General features: G+C 37.4%; 1 pseudogene across 1 annotated transcript; it reads left to right on the top strand.

Annotated features, from left to right (window-relative positions):
• Positions 1-810: 810 nt before the first annotated feature.
• LOC308339195 (josephin-1-like) lies at positions 811-1420 on the top strand (annotated as a pseudogene). Its single transcript has one exon. The product of its transcript is annotated as a josephin-1-like (transcript).
• Positions 1421-19113: the final 17693 nt, after the last annotated feature.

Genomic DNA, 19113 nt, shown 5'->3' with positions numbered 1-19113 from the left:
AGGGAGGGAGTAGAAGTTGAAGCCCAACCATGAAGTTTTACAGTATTCTGAATATAATGAGGAAGGTAAGGCTGTGATAATATTGTAGCCACTTTCCCCACCAGCTTTGTTCTCTGAGGCGGTGGCAGCAGCTGACGGGAGTTGTCTCCTCTGCGGGGGCCACGGCGACAGGTGAGAGTGGGCACAGTCCAGGGAGCTGCCCCCGCCTCCGTCATCGCCCTGCAGGGCTGCTGCCCCAGAGCAGAAGGACAGCCGTCCCCCCGCCTTCTACCCCAGGCTCCAGCACGCCCTCCATCACAGGGTGGCTGGCCCTTGCTAGCTGCTCCAGTTTTGCGTTTTCTCCACCACCTAAGCCTTGTCTCCTGAGTCTGTGGCATTACGATTTGAAAGAAATAGCATAAAAGGAGCCATGCGACCAATTCCGTTCCATCCTCCCGCACTGAGGCCTGGTTGGCATTTGCAGAGAGGAAAATACAGCAAGAAAACTTAGTTTTCTAAAAGGGAAAGTGGGAGAAGAGAAAAAAGGTCTTAGACTTTCTACTTTTTTTTTTTCCTTTTTAAAAATTCTGCTTTGACAGTGGTGGCAAAATACTCTAATCTGAACGTGGTCTTTCTGTTAAAAGAGAAGAGATGGAATTTTTTTTTTTGTCCTTTCGATTCCAGGCTTTTTGCCCCATGACAAAGCATAAATCATGGACGCCAGAAAATAAGGTGAATCTCAGGAATCCTGAAGGAACTGAGACACTTATATTCTTCCCCTGGAGGGAAGGGTAGGTGTTTTTAGCCCTCTCTGGAACTTCAAAGGAAAACATGAGTTGGGTGCCACGGAAAGGAGACAAGGCCAAATCTGAATCTTTGGAGCTGCCCCAGGCATCACCCCTCACAAACTTGACCATGAGAAACAGCAAGGAGCTGTGTGCCCTGCTTGCCTTCAATGACATCTTCCAGGAAAGCAAGGTCTTCACCCCAGAAGTGCTGCAAGAGATTTTCTGGAGGGTGTCTCCAAACATCATGGTGAACCCCCTTCCCCCCAAGAAGAACATGAGAGGAAATGGGAACTACCACGTGAACATCATTATGGCAGCACTTTAGACCAAAGGCTATGAAGCTGTGTAGCGAGACAAGCCCCAGGAGGTCAGTGCCATGGATCTCACTAACATCATGGGAGCCGCGTGAATCTGCCCTCCAGCCTGTGCTGGGGTCCACTGAAGTCACCTCTCAGAAGACAGGACTGGATCGGTGTGTGAGGGGTGGGAAGTGCCTACAACAACCTGGACTCCCAAGTGAATATACCCGGATAGATTCGAGGAGAGAGCAAGTTTAGGAAACTTCTAAAACATCACTCAGGAAAGAACTGTGAATCCTGCTGGTGGTGCCAGAAGAGGTGGGAGCCCATTAGAGTTGGAGGGCTGAGGTGTAATGCAGTTCTACCCAACCTTCCCTCACCTCAGCCCCCTAAGTCCTGTATAATGTGCTGAGACCTCTAGAGCAGGTCTGCCCCTGCCACGTCCCCAAACCTCTCATTGGGTTTTCCCTTCAGATTTGACAGTGAGGGTAAAAAAAGTCTAAGGAAGTCAGCTTTTTTTTTTTTTTTTTAAGATTTTATTTATTTATTTGCCAGAGAAAGAGAGATCACAAGTAGGCAGAGAGGCAGGCAGAGAGAGGGGGAAACTGGCTCCCTGCCAAGCAGAGAGCCCGATGCGGGGCTCAATCTCAGGACCCCGAGATCATGACCTCAGCCGAAGGTAGAGGCATAACCCACTGAGCCACCCAGGCGCCCCTAAGGAAGTCAGTTTTAACTCATGCTGTTAAGTCCAGAAAATGTGGGAGGAAAAGCACAGGAGCTTACAGGTGAAGTAGCTCATATGTCAGGGAACTAGAATTACAGAATCTGTTGTTGTAAATAACAGAAACAAAACAAAGGGAATTTATGAATATATGAAACAGGAAAACTTAGTGTCTTGTCTAGTTTCAGATACAAGAATCCAGGGGCTTAAACAATGACTGCAGACAAAGCTATGTTTTGTCATCTCTAAGCTGTTTTTATGTGTGTGATTGTACCTTTCATACAGACTAATATATATGGCCAACAGCATCTCTGAGCTTATATTCTATGAGCTAAGTGATTCTTTCCTCAATCAATTCCCATAATAAAAGTCTCCTTTTAAATGCAGACCATCTACCCATTCTTGAACCGATCACTGTGGTCTGGGAACAAGAAACCCTGCTTATTCAGGCCTGGCGTTCACACCCAACCCTCAACCCTCAAATAGGCATAGGGTCAGGCTTTTCTTAATTACACTGGCTCATGTGTGTGGGTGCAGCAGCTGTTCACCGAGACAAACCAGGGTGATATTATTACAAGAAGCAGAAATATATGCTGGGTGGGAGACAGATATGGAGGTGGGGGATTACAGAGGCAATCAGGATACTGAGAATAGAAGGAGGACCAGAAGAAATTGAAGGATGAGAGATGGATTCCAGTGGGATTTCTAAACACGAGTCTGAGAACAGAATAAAATTACACATTCCTCATCTCTACCCATGGTTTACTGAATCTGAACCAGAAATTCTAGGGGTGTGTCCTATCAATGTGTGTTTAAACAATAAGAATAAAATAATTTTTTTCAGCACTCTAAAGTTCGAGAACCACTGTATTAAAATCATAACCATGAGAAGGCCTGAGTCTCTCAGAAATTCTATGTGCAGACTTTCTGTGAGCTATGAATTGATATGATTTTTATGTGACTTGTTATCTGCGAAAAAAATAATGAGTACAAAATGGGCCTAATACACAATATTAAAATGTTTTTTAAATGTTGCTACTTCTATTAGTGCATTTGTATGTAGAACAAAATTGACCAAAATCTATTTAATATCAGAAATAGCTCTTGGAAATTGTGTTTGGACCTCCAATGCCTCAGAAGATTTTCTTCACATAGTAACTTAGAATAGATGAATTGAGTTTTTGAAAACAGGGGTAAAAACTTAAAAATGAATACCCATGAGTGTCTTTGAACATGGGTAAGTTGCAAGTTTGCTTTGATTCTGAATTTCTTACTCTGTTTAGACTGGAGTTAAGTATTTAGTGCTCCCTCAGTGTCAAGGGTGTTGCAAATTCTCAGCGTTTTCCTGCAGAAACAGCTCATCACCGGTTACTGTGAAATCTGTTGAGATTTAGCCACCAGGTGTCAGTAAGTCTTACAAAACAATAGGTTTTTGCAAAGTTCAGTGATTTTGTTCAGTCTCTGGGAACAAATTAATATAGACTTTGGTTATATCTTTTTTCTTTCCAGGTAAGGGACGCAATCCGTTGGCAGACGCACTGAACATAGCCAAACTCTAAATTTTTTGCCTCCCCCCACCCCGCCCTGCCCATGTTAAGGCCTTGCTTCAACACACTTTCAGAATATGGGCTGGGTTTTAAATTTCCAAGAATGGAGTACTTCAAGATTTATAGGGAGTGAAGTAGTTTAGCCCCAACAGAAAGAAAAGGATGTGTCTGAGGAAGGTGATAAGAAGACAGGGAATTTTGCCAATTACAAGTGAACTCCATGAAATGTCAATTAATAAGGCAGCAATAGAAAAGGTGCATGCTCTTAAACTATTTATAATATTGCCAAAGGCAATGTGCTGGGACAATTATGAAACATAAATAAAATGAAGTCTTTTAAAACTATTCATCCAAACTTTTGTATTAGCATTCTCACTTATTGTGGTTGTAGTTGCTAGTATTATAATTATTGTGTGTGATACTAGCTTTTCCTCTTCTGTTGTTGCTTGTAAGACTTAAATATAAAATCATTTGACCCTTGTACCAAGCCACCTAAATACCTGCATTTACTTTTCCTATTTCATATAAACCTTGAATTAAAATTTGAAGTTAAGGGTACCTGGGTGGCTCAGTCAGTTAAGCGTCCGACTCCTGACTTCAGCTCAGGTCATGCTCTCAGGGTTGAGAGATTGAGCCCTGCTTCAGGCTCTGTGCTGGGTATGGAGCCTGCTTAAGATTCTCTCTCTCCTTCTCCTTCTGCCCCCCCCCTTCCTCTCAAAAAAAAATTTTTTTTTGAAATTAAAATTTTCAAAGGATATCATATCAATGGTACCATTACCAAGAAATTTCTATTTCCTATTTTTCTGGGTAGAGATGAGATTTTTGTGAACTGTGTTAACTCTCACCTTCTTGAGAATTACTCTAATAGTTACTATGTTCTGGTCAATCATTTGGTTCAATTCCTGTTTCACTCTGTTTCCTCAGAGGCAGATACTTCAAGCACTTCATATAGCCAGCCTATCTAGTTAAAGTCTGAGCAAGGTCACATAGTCTGTTGACTCATGGCAATTCCTGTGTAGAACACAAAATTCTACATCATCTTTGAATCCAATCCAATAGAGCAAGATCCCAGCTGTCCTAGTATCTGTTGAAAGCATAAGACTGACCTAGTTTAAATTGTTTCACAGAGTTATTTTGGAGAATTAGTCTTTTAAGACTGGAAGAATAGTACAAGTTTATTTTAAAACATTTGGCAAATGAAGAAAATACTAAGATGAAAAAGAAAAGCAACGATTAATATTTTGACCTAAAATGTTCTCAAGATTTTATTTTGTTATCTTCCTTGTTTCAATGTTTACAGAATTTCAAAAAGCAGCAGAAAAAATTGCTAATTTTGTACCAGAAATTACCTATTTCTGAACAAATGGAAAGACTTTAGAGAGCATCTTTTCTCAGGATAATAAATGGTAAGCTACAATGGCCAGATTATATTGTTCCTATGCCTTGGCAGGGTGAAGCTCCTGACAGCTATTGCCAGACATAAAGCACTAACACACATCTTTTTCCTCCTTCAAATACAACACATTTCTAGAAATTGAAGTGGGAAAGAATTATTGCATAAAAAGAGGTATGTGACCGGCAGATGGGTTTAAACAGCTTTGAATGTTCTATAAACTAGGTCCAGTATTATAAGGGTGTGACTTATTTCCCTCTGGTTACAAAAAAGTCCAGGTCTGTGGGGAGTGAGTGATTGCAATACTGCTGAGTATCCTGTTTTTTCCTTTGTGTGCACCTGCTGTTTTGCCTCAAGGCTTCATCAGCATTTTGGTTGGTGGACATTCTATTGATATTTGACAAATAAAAAAATAGTTCCAGTGCTTTTAAATCTTTCCATACTGCCTTTTATTTTGTGCTGTGTTTTGGTGAGAATGTGAGGAGCGGTTAATCAGGCATTACTAACTTTCTCACATTTAACTTAGGAGGCCCTCTTTACCGTCACTATGGATGTTCTCATTCTGAGTCATTAATGGGCATTTTTCCTTTTATGGCTTTTTAGTATGAGTCAGTCAGATGCATTTCTAGTGCTGATCACTGTGCCGAGGACAGAGCAGATACAAAAGAAATATAGAAAGAGGCAATAAAAATAATTTTTAGGAGATAGCAATCTATTACCAGATAATAATACAAGAGAAGTCATGTTTTTCTTTTGTCATGTTTCTTCAATGTAGTTGGGGCATCTAGTAGATATAATTCAAGGCAGACACTGTTAATATATATGAGTGGCAAGAGCCATGCACAAATCTGAATAAATATTGGACAGAATTGTAACAAGACAATATCGAACACTTAGATTATATAGAACAGAGGTACGGTTTCATTCTGGCAATGAATGATAATAGAACTGGAACTCAACGTTTGGTATGAGTGGGAGAATGGAACCCCAGCTGACAGAAAGTGATGTTGTCAAGAAGGAAGTCATACTTGGAGAGTGTGTAGGGGAGAAATTGGATCACAAATTGAACTTTGGTTATACTCAAACTGTGAAGTTGGAACATGACCTGGGAATATCACTAGATTTATCACTTTTGATGGTTTTCAGATTGCTTAGGCGGCCAGGATGCCCTTTTAAACTCTCCGTCTGACTGACTGTCTGCATCCTTTCCTACAGAGCACAGGACTCTGCTACAGTGATCCCAGCATTTATCATGTTCAGATGTGTCTATTTCAATGTGTTTTTCTGAAACTGGAGCAGAAAATCGTGTGGAGATTGCAGCTGGTACCAAATGCACTATCTCACCTCATGGTATAAGATGATCTTCAAGAGAACATTACTCAGACTCTCATGGACACAAAAGGAAAACATTCCCTAGGGAGGATTATGTAGCTCGCTGCATGAGTATCTGGTTGAATATTTTTCCAGAGTGATATGTAACTTCTAGAAAGCCCCACAAATATCTTAAAATATTACAAATAGCACACAAGTCACTTTCAAGAGAACCTGCAACTTATCAGGACATTTTGTTATCCAAAATACCTAGATATGAAATATTATTTAAGAGGGAAATAGTTTGTATAGTAACATCTTCCTTTGCTATAGACATGCATCTTTTCTATCCTAATGTGTTTTGGTTCTAAAATGCATTTGTGACTTTGGCTCTATAGAATATAATTTTAACTTACTGTTTTTTTCATTCATTCATTAAATATTTACTGAGCACCTCTACGTTTAAACAAGTCTACTATACTCCATAGGAGATATAAACATGTTTAACTCATAAAAATAAATAGACCCTCCAGTGCTTACAGGCCAAGAGAAAAAACAAGAAAATAACACAAATCTTTATTGTATATATAATATGCATTATATATATAATATGATATATATATGTACGTTCCCTGAGAAAAGTGCAAATCAGTTATTCTCACTTGGGTCAGAGGGACTGGTAGACCTTTCTAAACATTTTTTCTTGTAAGATCTCATTGAATTCCTTAAAATATGTTGAATTTGAAATGAAGCCAAGAATTAATTGAAGTTGAGTACCAGTAAACACAATAGTCCTGAGTAGTGAGGCATATGCATTTATATTTAATTGGCAAAAGTTACCTGATTAAAAATCTGCCAATCCCGGTGATATGAATGGCTGACTTGATCACCTGAGTGACTGATAAGGCATTCAATGAAAAGTACTATTGCAAAATGACTGGAAAATGAATCAGGCAAAAGTAAATCAGTAAGTTGGCTGGGGATAGACTCTGTCTCAAATTTATACAGAAAGTAGGAATCTCTATTTTATAAGTTTATTTTCTATAACTCAACTAAATTTCTGCCAATATGGCAGAAACATAATTTTATTTAAGACATAACCTACCTTTCTTCTTTTTCCAAGATAGTGTTAAACTTCAGAAATTTGCACACAGGACAAGGCGTTGGAGAGCCTCACTAGGTCCTAAATATCCCCCTTCTGTATCGGTTAGGTCTATCATTTTGTCTGCACCCATTTACCAATCCATATATGTTGCCACACGGGGATTTTTTAATTCCTCCCTGCCTCACCAATGGCCCTATTTTCTATAGTTCCATGTCACATTGATAGGCACAAAAATCATACTACTATTTTCATTCAGAAATAAGGCACAGAAATCTTTGGAATGTTGTCTAAGGCCTTGCCTTTTTTCTCCACTTCCATGGTGCTATCTGGAAAATAAAGCTCAGACTCTTCTTTTCTGGGAGAGGACCACCCATTCAATATCCTGATCTCATCATGTGCCATCATTCACTTGCCTCTTTTCCAATGGAAAATTTTCTATTTGGAGTGAGAGTGGAAATTCCTGTCTTCAATCCACCCCTCTTAAATATTAATTATATACGTAGTATTTTTCTATTTAACTAAGGGAATTATGCTCTTGGAAAATAATGGGCAGAACATGTCTCCTTTCTGCCTGTTTCCATGAGGTGTTGAGTAGCAAAGGTCTAGCTGCTTGAAATGAAGGACAAAGCAAAATAAAAGGGAGAATATCTAGGGGTGGGGGGACAGTGGATATTTCAAATATGTTTATTTGTACATATTATGATCACCTTGTGATTTTTTTTACTAAATAAAAATCAAATATATATTAAACAAATCTATATAAATGGAATAACATATCAGAAAATGTGTAGATTATTTTGATATCAACCTTCCAGGGGCTCAGTATGCAAAACCAAATTTTCTCTCTCTCTCTCTTTTTTTTAAGTGCTTATGACTTAGATGGTAATGATAACATATAGTCACAAAAATATTATAGTTTGTGAAAATATAGAAGAAGTAGACTCTAGATAAAGGTTTAGGATTGGTCAATTCTATTTGGATGAGGAAGGATTAGGGAAGTCTTCATTAGGAAGTTCTTCAGTGTTGAAGAACACTGCATGGTTTTAGAGGGGGTGGTGAATAATACTGAATTGATCCTGGGTATAGCATGTCGGCTTCAATTGTGGAGGGCAAGTGTGACAGGAGCACAGACAGAAGCAGAGATAATTTTGGACACTATTTCAGAAATGCAAGCAAGCCATATTTAAAAGGAATCTCCAGTAGTGGTGGGGAAGCAGTAGTTTCACAGCATTATAAGGCAGCTGAATCAACAAGACCTTGAAATCCAATGCATACAGTGGCTAAATATGAAGTAAAACCCTAGAATGATTCTAGATTTTTAACTCAGGTCTCTGTGCATCATGATATATTTCACAAAATTAAAAAAAATATATAAAAAGAAGAAAGTAGGTCTATTTTGGGAAAAAATTAATCTGGTATATAAATGAAATCTAATTGATAACATGAATTTGACCTTTTTAATACTGAGAATGTTGACTTTTTCATATCTTTATAATAAATGAAGGCTTTGAAATGCTAGGTTTAGTGCACATAATACCAAAAGAACCATATATAAGTTTCTCAATAATCCATTGTGAATAATTTCACTATTTTATATTAAATTCTGTCACTTGGAGAGTATATATCTGATCACACCTCAACATCTAGAATCAGTTTCCCTCTTAACCTGTAGTATATACTAAACTAATAAATATTTTGTGTAAGTTAGCAAATAAGATTTCAAAACTAACACATTTCTGCTTCTTTTAAAGATTTATTAGCTTAATATAAGGCTTTATATCAGCTGGGGGATTGGCCTGTGTCATGTTCTGGACTGTGTTCTTCATCTAATGTCCCATTAATATTAAACCAAAGCCATCAATAACAACAAAATCTTATAAGAGAAGGTAGAGGAATCTTTGGGGGATGCAATTATCTTTACACATACAATAGTGTGCTGCCCTTTATGATATTTTTAAATTGACAGAATTTCACCTTAACACTGTACCTAAGCAGGTAGTATTGACTAGTGGAAATCTATTTAGTAAATAGAATAATTTCTAAAGTAGTATATACAGAAAGGTGGCTATGTCATTTATGAAAGCTGTTCTGACTCTAGACCTGTTAAAGGATGGAGGAGGGAGTGGTACCATGTCGAATTAGTGTCAAGTTTGTTTTAGCTTTCACTTTAATGTTAGGGCCCCCCCCCAAAAAAAACAAAGAAACCCCAAAACAAAACAAAACAAAAAACAAACCTATTTTTTGGTCTCTCTTTCTCTCTCTCTCTCTCACCTTACCATTCTCTCTCATGTTTTTCTTTTCTGAGGCTTGTCCCTTTCTAGACATCTCTGCCATAAATGAAATCAATCAGTTGACTCTTTCACTTATTTTGCTCTTCAAAAAGCATTCATTGTGCCATTCAGTAAAGGTAGGAAAGCAACTGTAAATTGGTTTATAAACTATACAGACTTTGATACAAGGAATGATTTTCTTTTCTTTTCTTTTCTTTTCTTTTCTTTTCTTTTCTTTTCTTTTTTTAAGATTTTGTTTATTTATTTGACAGAGATCACGAGTAGGCAGAGAGGTGGGCAGAGAGAGAGATGGAGAAGCAGACTCCCTGCGGAGCAGAGAGCCTGATATGGGACTCGATCCCAGGACCCCGGGATCATGACCTGGGCCAAAGGCAGAGGCTTTAACCCACTGAGCCACCCAGACGCCCCAAGGAATGATTTTCTACTGGCCATTGTTATTGGTCTACTAGACTAATTTTTTTTTTTTTTTGCTATTTTTTTCCTTCCTAAACAGAACATTGTAATCAGACCAGTTGTAATGTACTTCCACTTTTCATGAGTGTGTGCTGTGGAGTGAGTATGTCAATGAAAAGAAGTAATTGCTTCTGGTGGACAGTCCCAGGGGAGGCAGCCCAGTAAGGAACAGGAGATAACAAAGACTTTCAAGGGGACTGTATTTAATCAAGGCATGGTTTCACACCGTTGTGGGTCCCAATGATTTTAGAAAGGTAGCCTAACCTTGTTGACTTTTCTCTTGTGAGGAGGAACAAGTCACAGTTCTAGAAAGAGCACAGCTCCAGGGAGAACACCCAGGTTGTAGGAGTATCACAACTGGATCCAGAGATAGGAGAAAAGTAGGGAAGACTTACTGGTGCTAATAGGTCACTGCTATGGTGGCACTGTAACTAATGTATATATATTATATAGTGGCACTGTAACTAATATATATATATATAATATATGTGAATAGAAATAGGATATATATGTTATATATCTATGTTATATATATCCCATTTCTATTCATATTACTTATCTATCACTCTATAGCAAATTACCATAAACTTAGTGGTAAAGAAATCACATATTTACTGTCTCATTGTTTCTAAGTTTCAGAAATCTAGACACAGTTAGTGGATACTCTCTCAAAAGGCTGAAATTGGGGTGCCTGGGTGGCTCAGTGGGTTAAGCCTCTGTCTTCGGCTCAGGTCATGATTCCAGGGTCCTGGGATCAAGCCCCGCATCAGGCTCTCTGCTCAGCAGGGAGCCTGCTTCCTCCTCTCTCTCTGCCTGCCTCTCTGCCTACTTGTGATCTCTGTCAAATAAATAAATAAAATCTTTAAAAAAAAAAAAGGCTGAAATCAAGGTGGTGACCAGGCAAGGGACTCATCAGAAAGTCAAATAGAAACAGATCCACTTTCAAACTCAAATGCCCCTTGATAGGATTCTGTTCCTTTGACTATTGGGCAGGGGGGCCTCAGCTCCTGGCTGATTGTTGGCCAGAGGCCATTCTCCGTTCCTCGCCCTGTGGGCCTTTCTAACCGCTAGCTTTCTTCATCAAAACTAGCAAGGGAAAGAATCAATCATGAGTCTGTTAACAAGATAGAAATTAGCATCTTAGAAGTGACATCTCAGCCTTTTGCCTTATCCTCTTATTTATAAGCAAATAATAGGTTTCTTTCATATTCAAGGTGAAGGGATTACACAAGGGGGGGAATGCAGAGGTAGGATAATATGAAGTCATTTTAAAGTCTGTCTCCCACACTACTTATATTCACCTTTCTTTATTACAAAGTATTCCTGATAAATAGCAGACTTGAAGAAGCATTAATGGTATAGTATAAACTCTGGAGCCATAATACTTGGGTTCAAATTCCAGCTCTTCTACTTTCTAGCTGTGTACCTGACATTCAGTTATTACTCAGCTCCCTTGTGTCTTAATTTCTCTCTATATAAAATAGGGAACATAATCTTGCTCATCTCTTAAGATCATTACAAGGATTAAATGAGTTCAGATGTTTTAATATCAGGGCAGTCTCACTAAATGCTTGTTATTATAGTTTGTGGGTAATATGGCAGAAACAGATGTAGTTATCACCCCTCTAGACCCTGGATCCTCCACTGAAGGGCATGTTTGAATTTGGAGAGAAGACAAGAATATCCAGAATCACCAAATCACTGATTTACAGTGTCTCTAGGAAGTAGGCCTAGGATTTGGCTTTCTTTATGGAGACAGGGTTTGGAAAGAATTATACCCATCCTGAGTGCCCTTAAGCCAAAATGAAGATGCAAAAGGAGCTGAGTCACACATACTCTACTTCTCCTAGGTAAAGGGATAAAAGTCTTCATACTTTCTTTCCCTTCTGGGAAATGAAAAGTCCTACCTTCCTGTGGAACCAAGAGGAATGTGAATCATGTGGTATCCTCAGCCCCCAACTCAATACTTACCATGACCTATAAGGCACTGCATAAATCTGGCTCAATCCTCTCCCCATCATCATGGCAATACACTTCTTACCTCACTTAACTGTCCCCAGTAACTGACTTCCTTTCTGTCCCCACAGGAACCAGGAACTTTCTTACCTCACTTACCTCAGAGACCTTGCATATGCTCCTTCTTCTGACTGAATACTTTCCCTACATTTCTTCACACTGTCATTGTTTGCTCTCAACTTCAGCAGGGGGGACTTGGCCAAGGGAAGTCTCAACCATCCGATGGAGCTGTCCAGCACATACATTTTCCTTCTCTGATTTCTTTATTTTGCTTTCTCCCCTTATTAGAATGTAAGCTCCATGAGTCCCAGCTGTTTTCTACCTAGTTTCTGTAGTACTGGAAATACTTAGTGTAGTTGCTGGTAGTAACATTTGTTGAATGAATTAAGATATAGTTGCTGAATTCATTTATGAATGAATTTATGTCTTTACAAAGGAGGAGAAAAACCATTTTTGCCATTTTAAAAACTCTCAAGATTTTCAAATAAAATACACTCAGTAAAATGGTCACATAAAGGTAGAGTTAATTATTTTTTCCCTAACAATGATCTAAACTGTATCTTATTCCTCATATGGAAGCATTTTAATAAGTGATAAGTTAATTAAATTAATAATTTTATTCAGGAGATTAGAAGCGACAATTTATCAATTTGCATTCATATATTATCCAGGAGGCAGAATTTAGCAATTAGCAATTAATCATGTGCTGATTCGTTTTGAAATAACTAGTTGCTTGATCTGATTATTTTCATGTGGAATATCTACTGGAGTTCTACATTCTGCATGCCTAGCACTGGACTGCCAATAAAAATCAGGTTTTCAATATCATGGGGAAATTCTCACAGTAAACTGTGAATTATGGTGAATTATGGTACAAAGAGTAGTGAACTCAATTTTTTTAGAAGGAAAGATTCTTTAGAAATATAACCAACTATTAAAAGTGGTTATTTCTAGAGGGTGTTTGGGTTGTGGGTGATTTTAATTGTATTCCACCTGCTTTTAAGCTTTTTCACAATCTTTGTACTTAAGATTATTTTTAATAAGGAGTTTTCTAATGCAACTGCAAAGAGTTTCTCTGTGTGTGGACATCTTCATAGTTGCAAATCAATGAATAGTTGAGGTCAATATGGATTTCAGTATTAAAGTCTTTTTAAAATGAAAAAGGGACGTGAACCAGCTGCATTCAGTAAAGTCCAGGACAGGGACAAATGGACTAACGATGGTTAAACAAACTTTGGACAGTAATCTCAAGGAAGTGTTTCAACCAGTGGGCAGTGCCTGAGTAAAAAACACCCTGCCAAGAGGAGAAGTAGAGCAGTCCCCTGGTGCCACTTCAGGAGAACAGAAAAAGCACTTAACAGGAGAGACCCCTGAGGACTATGACTATATTGATGGCTAAACCCACTACTGAAGTCAGGTGGGAAATTGGCCAGGACTCCGCTAAGTCTCAGGTGCTTGATGTAGCTGCCTTTAGACAATGACACATTTTCTGGAGCCTGTGCAGTCCAAGTTCATAGAATTTGGTGGATAACTAACTAACTTTCTTTCTTTCTTTCTTTCTTTCTTTCTTTCTTTCTTTCTTTCTTTCTTTCTTTCTTTCTTTCAGATTTATCCATTCCAGAGACTTAGTCATGCACATTAATTCAAAATTATTTCCGAGCCTTCATAGTTGCTAATTAATTTTCTAACACGTAACACAAAGAAAGGAAAAAAGCCCTTCTTTTTTTTTTTAATGGCTCATTCATTTTTACATTTCTTTCTCTGCCCCACCCCTTCTCTATTAGCACAAAGACTCCTTCTATTTTATATAGCTGTAAAAACCAGCAGGCTTCTCTCTTAATCAGTGTTGTCTGGGTTCATCGCCTGAGGGCCTAGGTCATTAGTAATAAAGGTCATTAGTTGATGTTGCCAACATACAGAGACTGTCAAATGATCCCCTCATTTAATCTCCCCATGATTAGAAACAGGCCTGGGCTTGTAGTATTTAGTCATTTTATTTTCTTGTTGTGGGACGTAAAAGGCTACCTCTTGGAAACAAAAGCTTTTAAAAACTAATAGCTGCTTCACAGTAGACTTGAAGGAATAACCGACTATATAAAGGCACTCAGAGCCGAGACAAGGCAGAAAAATGCAAAGAACTGATATCTGCTTCGCCCCAGGTTTCTTCAAGGAGTTGAATTAAACGTGAAAGGAAGAGTCCCATCGAGCGGTAGGCAGCCCTAACTTGCCCGCCCTTGTTACCTTACATCTTAGCACTGTCTGATTTCCAGCATTCTAATTGAAAAGACACTTTGTAGTAAAAAGCTCTGTTTGAGTCACTTTGAAATCATGATCCTCAGGTTTTCTTTCTGGCAAATGTTTCTTAGAGATCACTGAGCTTATTAAACAGTTCTGTGTTCGGAAGCTTCTAATGTTGGAACAGGCATAATCCAGAAACCTTGGTCTAGGACAAATAGCAGCCAATTCCCCGTGGACTCTTTGGACAGAGGCCGTGTGCCGGTTTCTCTCCCTTGACCTGTATCTTTAGAAGCCCAGTACACAGGAAGCACCTGGTAAATATCTACGGTGGCAGATCATAATTCTATAATCATCATTAGTCACAGAACAGATTAATTTCTGTTCCTCTAATTTCCTCTGTGCACCCAAAGGAAGAATGAGAATTTATACAATATTACAGATTTTGTAAAGAAGGAAAAACAGTTGTATCTGAGTGGAATTTAAATGATCTTTAGGGAGATAAAAGCATTTATGAAGTTTGGACACCTAACAATTTTTCACAATTCATTTTGAAATTTTGAAAATGAGATTAATGAATGCAGTTATAGATTTCTTTCTCTATTCTTCCAATACTTTCCTCAGCATTGTTACACAACGAGTATTTTGATGTAATAATTGTCCTAAGAAAGTGATAAAAAATGAAGTCTTTGTTTTCATAGTTATTTTGCAGTCCAGAAAAAACTCTTTCTTTTAATCTTTAAAGTGCCTTGAGACAGGAGTTACAAGAGCCAGTTAAAAAGAAAATGGCAAACTTACAGGATTTAAAGCTCAACCTAATAAAAAAGCATAATCAGTTTCATCATAGTTGACCACCTTTGATCAAATACTGATAATTTATCTCAGTTGAACTAGCCATTCCTGGAGATAAGCTTTCACTCTGTGTTGTCAGGATATCTGTGAGCATTCAGGGTCTCACCAACTCCAAACTGAGGCAGAGAATTCCAGTCACCTGCTCATGGATACACAATATTTTTTAACGAAGAGGATTTGTGATACGGAAATGAAGGGAAAATACCCATGTTGAACTTCTGTGTCCCAGGCACTTTCCCAGCTTTATCTCTTTTAATCCTAACAAGAATTTTACCCTTTAAAGTACACGTCATTATTTCCATTTAAAAAATAAAGACGGACTAAAGAGTTGCTGTGACTTCCCCGGGGTGATAAATTGGAATAGGATGGGAGACAGATTTCAAGCCCAGATCTGTCTGCCTCTAAGGCTTATATCCTTCCTTCTATTCCATATTGGTGAAAGTACCCTTGAAAAGATACATCTACTGCATTTATTCTCCCCACCCCATTCAGAAATTTACATTGCTCTTTACTTTTCCAACTATTTATATACAACACTACTAATTCTAGTCATTAAGTATATGTTTACTTTCTTTCAATGTAAATTTCCCCTTTGTTGTACTTTATATTTGCAATTTATCTCCTTTCTCCTATTTTCTTTTCCTTTGCACTATTTCTTCCTTTCTCCTTCTTATCCTTTCCTTTACAAAAGCAGTTGACAGGAAGGAGAGAAGAAAGCAAAAAAGAAAGAAAAGAAAAGAAAGGAAAAGAGAAAAAGAAAAAATAATCCCAGTAGCCCAAGTGAAGAAAGGAAGAAATATATGGGACTCAGGAAGTAATCCTGGGAGGTTATACAACAAGATGGTATGTGTGCCCAGGCCAATGACCATTCATTCAACTCATGTATTGAATTCCTAGGATGTGTCTTCCATTGCACTGGCCATAGACCTTAGCATCAGGAAATATAGAGTTTAATGGACAAGATTTAAATATGATGAAGGTAATGACAAAGAGGATAATATTGCCAAGGTGTTGAGGAGAGATGCTGACTGGGACCCTAACCAAACTGGGTACAAAAGGCAGTGGAAAACTAGAGCTCCATAAAGAGTTGAAGCTTCAAATAAGTCCCAGAGTCCCAAAAGAAATATTTGAATCCAAGATCCACTATGTAAAGAAGAAGATTTACCTGTGGTTCTAACCCAAAATGATGACAGCAGCTAAAGATTGTGATTCATGAAAATCAGGGTCTAGAGAAGAAAATGTGCTTCAAGCTTAATGGAGGTACTTTTGCATTTTGGTCTTTACCAGAAGGGCATGCTTGGAGTTATAAAGCTGAAACACATTTCATTCCGCTGCCCCTAATCAGCACAAGACTACACTCTTAAATTGAGAATTATGCTTTAGTATTCCTAGACAGAACAAAAGAGCTCTGTTCTTTTGCATTTACGTGGTTACTTATATTGACTCTGCTTTTTTGGATATCTTGCTACATGACTGAATAATATAATGGTTAATCATGGGGCAGTCAAAAAGAACTCCTCTGTCTGACTGAAGGCTAGAAAACTGACATACGTAATTTTATCCAAAAGATACCCTAGCAAGCAAATTATTCAGTATACTTTCAAATTAAAAATTTTTCCCTCAGGAGATAATGTTGACTGTCACCCATTGTAAATGTCTGTAAATGGATATTTTTTAAATAAGCAGGATTATTACAGGTGATCTATACAGAGCCTTGACTTCCAGGCTTTGCATCTTGTATATGGGAAGAAATATGACAATCCTAGTTAATTAGACCATAGACCCAAAGCCCTTATATTTCATGCATTTTGTTTTAAAACTAGGCCTTGTTTTTCAGCTTCATCTGCAGTTCTATGTGAAGATTGATAAATCAGTTTTTACTTGTTTTATTAATAAAACGTAATTTGGATATCTTGAGTTGATGGTTTTGTGATTTAGCTGGGTAAACTATCTTTGTAACAGATAAGTTTTTTATAAAAATTAAAAAAAACTTATATTCTAAAAAAAAAAAAATTTCCCTCAATAGAATTTGTAACAGTAGAGTTTCCATTATTTATGGCATTATGTTGAAAATTTGATAAACAATAAGAAAATAAAAACAGAAAGGAAGTAATTCAAATGTATTTATGCGTCTGAGAATCACTGAAGTTTAGAACACAATAATTTTAAAAATACAGGTGTCAGTGCTACTTTTCTGGAATTACTGTTTATGGGTCTACTAAAAACAACAGCAAAAAAACACACACAAAAAACCCCAAAAAACAAACAAACAAAAACCTAAGAACTGACCTTAGTGTACACTTTGTTCTTGAAGGTGATTTGAGAAATAAAGCGTGAAGACATGGCCTAACTTAATACATTAGTCCATAAAAATGGACTACTGTGTTTATCTCTAAAGCTGCTGGAAACAGAAAATGTACATTCTATAAGCAGAACAGGATATAACTTCCAGCATTTCTTTTCTTTTAAAGATTTATTAATTTATTTGAGAGAGAAAGAGAGAGAACCCATCTGAGCACAAGAAGAGGCAGAGGGAGAGAATTTCAAAGAGACTCCCCACTGAGACCCATTTAGGGATCAGTCTCAGGACTCCGAGATCATGACCTCAGCCAAAATCAAAAGTTGGACACTTAACAGAATGAGCCACCCAGGTGCCCCCAGAATTTCTTTTTCTTTCTTTCCTTTTTTTTTTTCCTACCTCTTTTCCTTACCCTTGTTTCCTCCTCTTCCTTTTTCACTTTCGTGCTGGCTGTCTGCCTGCTAGATATACACTGATAGGGCTTCAAGAAACTTTTGGTTTAATCTATTCACCCTCTCATCCTTCCAACCTGATTGAAATCTCTCAATTCTGTACAGAATTTCTTGTTCAAAATAAATTTACAGTGAAAATGTTGGCATTTTCACTTTGCAAATCGGAGAAAGTTCAGAATTTCCCCTAAAAAGCATAGATGTATAGATGTATAGATGAGCCAGACTGAACAAAGTAACCACTGGTTGTTGATTCAGTTTGAGTCCCATCTTTAGATGCCTCTCCCTAAAGTCTTCCTTGGCTGAATCAAGCATTGGTCTTAGGGGAGAAATCCTCAGCAAGAGAATGCCAGTTGTCAGATAAGTCTTTGATGTGTTTGAAGCCGTGGTAGAAATCAGGAGTACTAAGGCAAGAAAGAATGAAGAAGTGAAGGAAAACCAGATGAACATAGGCAAAAGAGTGTTCAGGCAGGCATATGCTAATCAATAGTTTAATTAATGAAGTCATTGTTTATCAGCATTTACATTTGATCTGTTTTTGAATACGCATGAAGAGATATAAAAAAAATTCCAGTTCTATTCCAGGAGGCACTATTTATAGAGAACAGAATGGGAATGATTCTTTTGAAATTGTACATCATGGTAGCCTTCTTGAACATTTGCAGATTTACAGATTTTTTAATTATTTACAGAAGTTTTTGCTATATACATATCAATCTCTAGTATGAAAACTCTAGAAAAGAGCTAACTTTAAAGAAATCTTATTTAATTATCAGGTAATCAGGGTGCTGATTATACAGAACTGATAAACCAGATTTCTGGTTATGTGAAACTGTTTAAAATAACCAAAAATCCATATGAAAATTTCCATAGATTTAGAATGAATATTTGATATAACTTGATGAAAATTATATTGTTATGGATGAAAAACTCCTAAGTAGAATTAGATGTAAAGTTCCTTAAGTATATAAATTTATATATTTATGATGTCTACTACATATATGAAAGTGAACATGTTAAAACCTAAGTTCCTAATCCTCTCCCAGACATCTTGGTCTATTTAAAATCTTCTCCATCTATGTTAAGGAAACTCTATCTTTTCATTTTTCATGTAAAAACTCATGAGTTATCTTTAGCACCTAGAAAATTCTGTTAGTTATTTTAAATTGGTTTAGAATCTGACCACTTCTTGCCACCTCTATTGTGACAAGTTTGGTACTAGTCAATAAAAAGAATGAGGCAGACTTATTAGTAATAATATGGAAAGATCAATAGGATATATTAAGTGAAATAATGCAGCTGCAAATTAATTTCTTTTCTACCATTTCTGTTTTGTAATTTCTCACTACATATAGTAATTTATTGTCTTTATAGG

The sequence above is a fragment of the Martes martes genome (assembly GCF_963455335.1).
Source record: "Martes martes genome assembly, chromosome: 2".
NCBI classification, from domain to species: Eukaryota; Metazoa; Chordata; class Mammalia; order Carnivora; family Mustelidae; genus Martes; species Martes martes.
Note: the sequence above shows the minus strand (reverse complement) of the source record. Positions and strands in the feature narration are given on the sequence as shown.